An 11,540-nucleotide genomic window follows, 5' to 3' on the forward strand; every position below is an offset into this window, starting at 1 on the left:
ATTTCCTTGTGACGTCCAACTCTTTGTTTTGTTTGCCTCATAGAGGCGTTAAACTTGAGATTGTCATGTTACTCAGACGTCTACTATAAATCATCAAATAACCACCCCCCCCCCCCCCCACGTTATCTGCCAGTGAGGAGTTAGTGAGAATATGCTGGCCTAGATAAAAAGTGATGGTACAAATCGAGCTTGGCCTCATTTTCTTGATCTTTTTTTTTTTTATATAATATATGAAGAAAGAATGTTAACCATTAATTTGAATAATCACATAGTCAAAGTAAAAACGTCTACATGAAACGGATCCTTCCACTCCCGTTCTCCCCCCCCCCCTCTCTCTCTCTCTCTCTCTCTCTCTCTCTCTCTCTCTCTCTCTCTCTCTCTTTGAAGAAAGAATGTTAACCATTAATTTGAATAATCACATAGTCAAAGTAAAAACGTCTACATGAAACGGATCCTTCCACTCCCGTTCTCTCTCTCTCTCTCTCTTTTTTTTTTTTTTTTTTTTTTTTTAAATATCTTAACAGCGGAGGTAGGGGACCACTAATAACACTATTTCTGTCTAGTATTCTTCAATTACCCCCCCCCCTCCCCCACCCCCTACCTTATTCTTTAAATGTATTATAATATATATATATATATATATATATATATATATATATATATATATATATATATCGCCTATATTATTATGACAATCTAATATAAATATATAATATATGTATTCTGTGCTTACTTGAAAAAGGCCCAGGGCCGAAACGTCGTTTGTTTTGTGTTGTTTATTCATGAGTCAGATTTACTCCCTTTATCTTTATCTACATTTTATTGACTCATTTAGGCACCTCTATTTATTAGTTTTAAACACGTCTGACGTGTGGATTGCCATCGGTAGGTGGGAAGAGTGTATCATGAACAGGGAGTTGGGGGGGGGGGGAAGCTGGACACCTAACAGGGAGACTCTACAGAATTTACTTTTTCGTCCACATAATGAGGAGATGTGAGTATTGTCATGATAGCCTGCGAACTGAGCTTGAGAAGGGTTTGAACCCGTTTTTTAAATCCAAAATTAGTCGGACACGCCGACAAAACAACAAAACAGGGTAGGTATATAAAAAGTGAAATAAAATTGATAGAACGTTTGATTCTGAAATTCAGAGCATGCTATTGTTCGTGCGGTTGCATTGACTACCTTTTATATTGACCTCCGTGTTATAGATGGTATGCACTTGGCTACATTGCCATCCGGAAGTATAACGGACAAACACACACAACTGTGTGTAACCATGAATTTTATAGTCTGGGTAATACAGTTAAGTGAGAATTACTCATAAACGCGGATGGCAAAATATAATAACAAAGGCTTGAGTGACGTCATCTTCGTTCTATCTATGGTGAGTACACGAGACGATTGACCCTTCTTTTTAACTTTTTTAAAATTCGCATGTTTTGTTGTTTTTTTAATCTTCGCGTGTGTGTGTTTTTTTTTTTTTCTGGGTGTTTTTCTTTTTCTTTTTCTTTTTTTTTTTTTTGGGGGGGAAAGGGGTGGGGGGGGGGGGTGGGGGGGGGGGGGAATTTTTTTTTTTTTTTTGGGGGGGTGGTGGTGGTTGGGTTTTTTTTTTGTTTGTTTTTTTATTTTTTTTTTTAGGGGGAGGGGTTGGTTTTTTTTGTTGTTTTTCTCAGACATAGACTCTAGAGAGAGAGGGAGAGAGAGAGAGAGAGAGAGAGAGAGAGAGAGAGAGAGAGAGAGAGAGAGAGAGAGAGAGAGAGAGAGAGAGAATCATTGTCTGAGAAAAAAGAAACCTGACGATGAACCTAACAATGAAGGTGAATATATGTAGGACTACTTGTTCATTTAACATTAAAATTATGATGGCTATGTGGTCTTGTGGTACGACACTCGCCTGTGGATCGGAAGGTCTTGAGTTCGAGTCCCACTCTGAGCGGGGTATGATGATATGAGTTACCTTTGACGATAAAAATGTTGTAATTATTTTGTTAACATTCATATGCAGTTCACATCTGTACGTCAGGTTGTAAATCTGAGTACCCGGGCGTTAACAGCGTTGTCTATGTCGGAGAAAACTATATAAATATGCTATTCTCGTCCTCGGTATTAAGTACTACTTTGGGCTAGAGACTCCTTGTAAAGCGCTTTGAGCACGTTTTGCGGATATTGCGCAGAGAGTATGCGGTAAAGACTAAGGTAGTTAATTTTTGACATTTAACACGGTTTAGTCCCTTGATTGGCGACCAATCCTTTCAACACAATGGACACGGTATCGAAAAAAACACACAAAGAAAAAATTGAATGTATGAAAGAGATTGCTCCATACAACATAAAATCGGAAAATTGGACAAAGACGTATCGTCCAATCACGTACCATCGTATCTCTGTCTATCTATCTATCTATCTATCTATCTATCTATCTATCTATCTATCTATCTATCTATCTATCTATCTATCTATCTATCTATCTATCTATCTATCTATCTATCTATCTATCTATCATCTATCTATCTATCTATCTATCTATCTATCTATCTATCTCTATCTATCTATCTATCTATCTATCTATCTATCTATCTATCTATCTATCTATTATTATTATTATTATCATAATCATAATCATAATCATCATCATCATCATCATCATCATCATCATCATCATCATTATTATTATTATTATTATTATTATTATTATTATTATTATTATTATTATTATTATTTTATTATTATTATTATTATTATTATATTATTATTATTATTATTATTATTATTATTATTATTATTATTATTATTTATTATTATATTATTATTATTATTATCAATATTAATATTTATGTGACCCTCCCCCTCGAAACGGGGGGGGGGGGGGGGGGGAAGAGAAAGAGAGAGAGAGAGAGTGAGAGAGAGAGAGAAAGAGAGAGAGAGAAAGAGAAAGAGAGAGAGTGTGTGTGTGAGTGTGTGAGAGAGAGAGAAATAAAGAGAAAGAGAGAGAGAGAGAGAGAGAGAGAGAGAGAGAGAGAGAGAGAGAGAGACTGCTTGTATTGTATGTGCATTGCAGATGGCAGGAGTTAATTAGAATAAAGATATAAATATTATGTGTGTGTGTGTATGTGTCAAAGAAACACGAGGGAGACAAGAGAGAGAGAGAGAGAGAGAGAGAGAAAAGAGAAGAGAGAGAGAGAGAGAGAGAGAGAGAGAGAGAGAGAGAGAGAGAGAGAGAGAGAGAGAGAGAGAGAGAGACTGGTAGATAAAGAAATGGGGAAAAGGAGGGAGGGTGGAGCAAATAATAGGAAGGGATAGTATAAGAAAGCCCTTCGTTTCAAAATAAGTCAAAGTCAATCAATGGGAAACATATTGACCAATGAGATTGCAATTTTAAAAATGAGACTGGTCAAATCATTTGTTGCATTGTTTCCATTTTGAGTCAGATGACAGCTTGAAGAGGAGGGGGTTGGGGCTTAATTAGTAATGACTTACATGAAATAATATAATTGAATCTTCTTGTTTGAGCTGCCACCTCATGCTCTTTAGGACATGTCACTAACAACCCCTTGTGGTCACTTGTCAGCTATTAAACTCTCCTCCCCTTTTGATTTGGGTTCACCTACATTGTTTATTGTAAACGAACCTCTCTCTCTCTCTCTCTCTCTCTCTCTCTCTCTCTCTCTCTCTCACTCTCTGTCCCTTAAAAAAATATATATATATCTCGCTCTCTGTCACTCTCTCTCTCTCTCTCTCTCTCTGTGTGTGTGTGTGTGTGTGTGTGTGTGTGTCTGCTTCCCTCTCTCTCTCTCTCTAATGTAAACAACGCGGTAGAAAGTTAGTTCTCTTAGTTCAAGGGAAGTAACCGTGGATTGTAAATGCGTGACGTCATCGGCATACTCTCCCATGCTTCGGGAATATGAACACAACGGGGCAAGGGAGATAACTGAGAAAATGAATCTATGAAATCGCAAAGGTGGACCGATGTAAAATCACTGCCTTGCCTCTAAGCCAATATTTTTCAACCGGATACATCCCATGGTGTACCAATGAATTAAAAAAAAACAACAGTGTACCACTTTGATAGGGTGTTCTGGGCGTGTGCAACATACCGGCATTTAAAAAAATATTGTTAGGTAGAGTCCCTCTACAAAAGCAACTCCATTATATTATGGCTATGTGGTCTTATGGTGTGACACTCGCTTCCGGATTCGAGCCTCGCTCAGCACATAGTTGAGTCCTTGGAAAAGGCTCTTTACTCACATTCTCTCACCGTACTCAAGTGAAAAATGAGTACCTGGTCGTTAAATGCGTTGTCTCTGTCCGAAAAAAAAATTGTTTCGTCGTGTCCCGTCCTACATGTTAAATGTTGCTGTTGGTCAGGGACCCCCCCCCCCCTCCCCCCTGTTAAGCGCTTTGAGCAGGTTTAGTGGATTTTGCGCTATATAAAACCTCAATTATATGAAATAGATTCACCATGAGTGGATTTTTATTTGATATTACCCCATGATGTAATTTCTCCATTAACTCTCTCCATGCTTGCAATACATTTAGGTCATTTCAGCGCCAGAAAAAAAAGGAAGAAAATGGGAAAGTCAAAAAATGTTAGATTTACAATTAAAAGAATACGAGAAAAAGGAATACAAGGGGAACGGTTCAAATAGTAAAAACTGTTTATTCCAGGAGCACGCTATCATCAGTGCTTGTTTTTAAAGGTTTTACGGCGCTTGCAACACATTTAGGTCATACCAGCGCCAGTAAAAAGGAAGAAAATGGGATAGTAAAAACATTCTAGAAGTACAATTAAAGTACGTACCTAAGAAAAAGGAAAACAAAGGAGAATGATACAAATAGAGAACAGTTGTAGATTCCAGGAGCACACTATCAGTGCACTTAGTGTGAGATCACCTAAATGTCTCATCCTGACACAAGCACAGGTCCCCACTAAGAGGAATACACTCAAGTGTTTACAAATCATATATAATATGTAAACAAAACATAATACAGTGCATAACCGAGAGATGCTTTACAAGACAAAAAAAATATCTCCCAAAACTCTAACTATATATTTGACTGATTCCCTGCCAGCTAAAGTATCCGGCTAGGGCCAGGACAAAACCAAGTAATCTCATTCCTAGACAAAAACAGGAAGCATGTTGGAAAACATATATTTTGAAGTTACAGTAAGTGATCCCTGCTCACTATGTGAGGTCAAAAACCCCACCCAGCCACTTAGAGGAAAACACTAAAATATTTACAAATCATATATATATGTTAAACAAAAATAATACAATGCATAACAGGGACAAAAACAAAACATTTGACTGTTTCCCTCCCAGCCAGGGCCAGGACGAAACCAAGAAATCTCATTCCCAAGACCAGAAAGCATGTTGGAAAACCAGATAGTGGTGGGAGAGAAGACTCAGTGAGTGCCTCCCTGCCCACTATGGGAGGTTAGAAACCCCACCGAGACACTAGCAGTGTAATTAGTTTTGAGATCACCTAAAAGTCTCATCCCAACATAAGCACCTGATCCAGCAGAGAGGAACACACTCAACTGTTCACAGATCATTATAAATTTTTAAAAAAATGTAACAGTAAATAACAGAGATGATGTATAAGGGGGAAAATTATAATCTCCCAAAACTGTACATTTGACTGGTTCCCTCCCGGCCAAGGACTCTGACCACGGTCAGAACAACACTAAGTAATCCCATTCCGAAAAAGACAGAAAGCCAACTCGGAAAGTAAATGTAGGGGGATAGAAGACACAGTCAGTGACCTCCTGCCCATTATGAGAGGTAAAAAAACCCGCCCAGGTAGTTAATAGGACCTTAGGTGCTTTTCAAGAGGTCCCAAATAAACAGCAACACTGAGCATGCAAGACGAAACATTACACATCGAACCAGGACAAGGTCATATAAGACCGCATAGCTGCACAGAAGTTGATCTCATCAGCACAGCCGTTACTCTTGGGTGAGGTCACTGAAGCCTCATTCATTTAGACATGATCTATGAAGAATGTTTACTTGAATTTAAAATACATCATCTCCCCTCCCCAAACAAGTCAGTACTGTTCACTCAGAATAGGCAAGTGTGGATAAGACTTGCTGGTAATTTATGGCCACGCACCATACATCCTAGCTGACATAACCAGAGCTACGTCTTGACAAAGGATTCAAGGCATGGCTCAGGCAAAATTAAACCTTCAAATCAAATCAGTGCCAGCAAAAAAAAAAAAAAAGGTACAATTAAAAGTTCAGCCCATGTTAATAAAAACATCAAAATTCTATTGTTTGAAATATTTGGTTTTTATTCATTTTAAAATTTTTCAAGGAACAGAATATCATTAATATCAATAACAATGACGATGAATCCATGAGCTACACTGACACCCAATGGGCTAATCCATGAATCTATGGTCTACATACGGACACCCCCTGGACCAATCCATGAATTCATAGTCTACCCACCGACATCTCTAGACCAAACCATGAATTCATCGTCAACATACGGACACCCCCTGGACTAATCCATGAATTCATAGTCTACACATCAACACCCCCTGGACCAATCCATGAATTCATAGTCTACACACCGACACCTCTGGACCAATCCATGAATTCATCGTCAACATACGGACACCCCCTGGACTAATCCACGAATTCATAGTCTACACATCGACACCCCCTGGATCAATCCATGAATTCATCTTCTCCATACTGACACCCCCTGGACCAATCCATGAATTCCATCTTCTACACACCAACACCCCCTGGACCAATCCATGAATTCAGTCTCCACACCGACACCCCCTGGACCAATCCATGAATTCATCTTCTACACACAGACACCCCGTGGACCAATCCATGAATTCATCTTCTACACATGGACACTCCCTGGACCAATCCATAAATTCATCCATAAATTCAGTCTCCATACCAACACCCCGTGGACCAATCCATGAATCCATCGTCAACTCACTGACACCCCCTGGACCAATCCATGAATTCATCTTCCACACACCAACACCCTCTGGACCAATCCATGAATCCATCGTCAACTCGCTGACACCTCCTGGATCAATTCACCAATACCACAAAGTATACACAGCATAAAACATAACGTCACACAACCAGAAAACACCTTTTATCTATTATTTTTTGGTCAGATTCCTACATTTGAATTTTTAAAGTGAAAACAGTTAAAATAACAAAATTTGAGACCAAAGCAGATCGTGGAGCAAATATTCAATCCTCTCAACGGGGCATGTTTAAAAAATGTCGCCAATATAGAAATCACAAGTCCATAGTCCATTTTCAGTCTAGTCAAACCAGACATGATACATTTTGAGTCAATGAGTGATATATATCAAAATAATAAAATGTCCCCCAAATTTGTCCAAAATACTGAAATCTGCGACTTCTTTACACTTCATTTGAAGACTCTGGGTTCGAGTCTTCTGACAGTGACAGGTTGGTTTGTTTTGTTTGTTTTCAGAGGTTTCAGCAGCACTCCAGACACGGATATGGATGGGTCATTTAAGCACCAGGGAAGGTAAGACAACATGATAAGATAAATGGGGAGAAAAAACAAAACAAAAACAAAACAGAAGCTGATGATATAACTATAAAATCTAACAACTCGGCTTTCACCTATCAATATTTGAAGTAAAAGTGTTTTTTTTTTTAAAACCAAAATGGAAAAAAACAAATGTTTTGCGGTTGTGCTGTAAAACTACAACAAAATGGTTGGTGGTACCAGAGGTTTCCATTTATCCTATTAACAAATTGAAAACAAAAAAATATAATATATATATATATATAATAATTTCTATGTACAGAGGACGACTGATGATGACTGATGATTAAATAAAAATAAACCTAAAATGTCAAAGTTCAACAGCAAGTTTTAATATTTTATTATGTGTGTAATGTGAATGATATGAGATGGAACAATTAGAAATTCATAACGTCACCCAATCAGCACAGTTTTAATGTAAAGGAGATTACAACGCTTTTTAAAATCATTTCAATTTCAATACCGCAACACCTGAGAAAAGGAAGATTCTATACAACACAAAAGGACAGTTTCATTTACAATCAAGTGCCTGCAACAGATGCGAAAGGAAGAGTAAGACTCAGGAAAGTTTTTTTAAAAGGTATATCCAATGACATCTAACCCGAGTCACCCATGACCAGCTGGGGAATCACTAAGTTTTTTTTTTTGGAGTCAGTGAAACATGATACCCATCAGCAACACAATCACGCACACAAAACCCACAAATGCACACGCATAGCCCAACAAATTTTCTGAGGAAAAGGACTCCACCAAACTATTGTTTATAAAATTAGTCCTTTGATGCCGCGTCTGGTTTATTTAAAAACAAAAAATAAGAAGTAACTTTTCTTATTATTTTATAAAAACAAGAGTGAACCGTTTTAACCAAGACAGCAGAAACAGTCGTGTAACTTGAAGTGGACAACAGGCAGTTGGATATCCGTTAAATTCAAGGTCAAGGTCGTACCATACAGGGAACAGGACGCCAGAATTAGGAAAGAAGAGATTCAGACATGAGATCTGTCTACCCTTGTCTTTATTCACATCCAATTCATGTCCTGTCTGTCATAATACAAATTGTCTTCGCATAGGTACGCTGTCTGTAAGCGCATGAATTTTTTAAAAAATGACACATCACACTCACAAACATCCTCCTCCTCCCCCACCCCCTCCTCATCTTGCCCTCATACAACATACACAACATCTAATACATAATCATTATTCCAAATTATTCCACTCCCGATTTTTGTCAGAGTCAGCAAGGATTTTCCGACAAGATCCACGGGACAACATGAAATACAAATTAAGAGTGGAAAAATATTATTCATTTCCATTATGATCATATTGTCCATATCAATTTATTAGCATTTTCTTTCTTATTTTTGTTTTGTTTTATTCACTCTATTTACAGTTAAAATAACACACCTTAGTTATTATTATTATTATTATAATTTTAATAGTTCTACAGTAAGATCAGCCCCTAGTATGTTTGTGGTGAAACACCATCTGTACAGAGAAAATCATAATAAATCTGTTTATACACACAATCAAATCAACAACAACAATCTGCCATGTGATACGATGACGATGATTGATAAAAAATAATGATGGTGATGAATTAATAACAATGATGATGATAGTGATATAGTGATAACCTATAGAGCAAATGCCGCGGGTCAACGTGTGTCACACAATAATGTAATATATATTTATAATGGAGTAAAATTACATACAAGACTGCAGCAGCGCAGCAGTCTATAAAATCACACCTACAAACGATAGTCAAAAGTCGACACCCAAACCTCCCAATGTTTAAAAAACTACTCGAGTTCACCTCGCTGTCATTCTACAATAGGGGACACTTAAACCAACCCACAATCTTAAAGTCTCCAATTCAAAGTCAACTGGTCCAGTGCCAACCACCATCACAAAATGACAACTCATCAAAATTCAAACCCAAGTCGTGTTGATTTAACGTTGAACAATGGCGGTAGAGCATATGTGTGAAATAATAATAATAATAATAATAATAATAATAGTAATAACTATAAAAAAATAACATGGTAAAATTCAAATACAAAGTAATTAAAACCAGGCACAAATTTAACTGCTTTCATATCTGGCTCTCTGAATTGTCTTTCTTTTCACCGTGGCTATAAAGGATCAATTATATTGCTTGGGCTGGGGGGGGGGGGGGGGGGGGGGGGGATTCGGGAATTATTGGGTGCAATCCTAGCCATGTCAGTCAGTCAGATGGGGTCTATATATAGAACAGGAGATTTACAATGTCTGATGGCCATATCAGCAGACCTAGTAAAAGATGGAACAATATAAACGTATATACATTTTGAGATAGAGACAGATGAAAGATTGTCAATTCTCAATGATTCTCGTCGTGTCACAAGCACATCAGAAACAAACAAAAAAAAAATAAAAAAATAAAAAAGAAGGTAAGATGAAGGTGACTAGTTCTAGGGGGAAAAAATGGAAAGAGAATACACAGGGTGTACGTCTACAGATGTGAGTGCCTGGACACAAGGTCTGTCAGATTGTCATAAAACATGGGAGCTCACGCACGTCAAAAAGGGAGACACAAACACTCACATGTACACTTACCCAGGGATGCCCTATGCTAGAATAAATTTTTTTTTTTAAATCCTGAAATTTTTTATCGTAAAGACCATATGTGATTTGTTTGTTTTTCAGGGATTTACGGCCCTTGCAACACATTAAGGCCATATCAAGCACCAGTAAAAAGGAAGAAAATGGGATAGTCAAATTCAAGAATTACAATTAAAGCACCCAAGAAAAAGTAAGACAAAGGGGAACACTGAAGAAATAGGGATCAGATGTAGATTCCAAGAGCATACCATCAATGTACTTAGTTTGAGATCACCTAAATGTCTCATCCTGACTCAAGCACAGGTCCCCACTATGACACTCAATTTTTTACAAATCATATATAATATGCAAATAAAATATAATACAGTGCATAACAGAGAGATGATTTACAATTACAAGGGAAAAAAATATCATCTCCCAAAACGATAACTATACATTCTACTGTTTCCATCCCAGCCAGGGTATCCGACCAGGGCCAGGACAAAACTAAATAAACTCATTCCAAGACAAAGACAGAAAGCATGTTGGAAAACAGATAATAGGGGATAAAAGCCCACTATGGGTGGTCAGGAAGCCCACCCAGAGACCAAATGTGAAAATATGTTGTACAAAGCTTCTCTCCATCAAATGCTATCACCTTTAAATCATATAAAAGGATACATATTCATCTAGCCTCCCCTTACATTTGCCTCTAAACAACCAATACTTTCATCTTGATTAAAAAAAAATAATAATAATAAACTCACTAATATTGACTAAGATCAGCTGGAAAATTACCCCAAAAAAAAAAAAAAAATGGAGATCATTGAGCTTTAGCAGAAAAAGGGCATCCTTGACTAACTCAATCAAAGACATGATTCACAGTAATAATAATAATAATAATAATAATAATAATAATAATAATAATAATAATAATAATAATAATATAATAATAATAATAATAATATAATAATATAATAATATAATATAATAATATAATAATAATAATAATAATAATAATAATAATAATAATAATAATAATAATAATAAAAATTGTCATCGTCAAGGGGACACAAGAGAGAAATATTTAAAAAATATAATCACTTCTCTCTTCCTTTCCTGCTAAGGATCCCAACCGGTGCCCGGGCAAAATTAAATAGTCCCATTCCAAGAAAAAAAAAAAGGAAAGAAAAGACGTACTGAAGGGGACGGTAAAGGAGTAGTAGTAGACAAAAATAATAATCCCAAAGAGCGCTTTGAAATAAAATGATGGGGAGACCCTACCTGACGTATTAGGAGAAGTGGCCCAAACACAAGGCACCCACCATCCACTCATTTACAAGCAGACAGGTGAACAAACAGACACACTGACAGACCGATTGAGAGACAGATG

The sequence above is a fragment of the Berghia stephanieae genome, chromosome 10, assembly GCF_034508935.2.
Source record: "Berghia stephanieae isolate SIO BIC M18660-M18661 chromosome 10, UCSD_Bste_1.3, whole genome shotgun sequence".
NCBI lineage: Eukaryota > Metazoa > Mollusca > Gastropoda > Nudibranchia > Aeolidiidae > Berghia > Berghia stephanieae.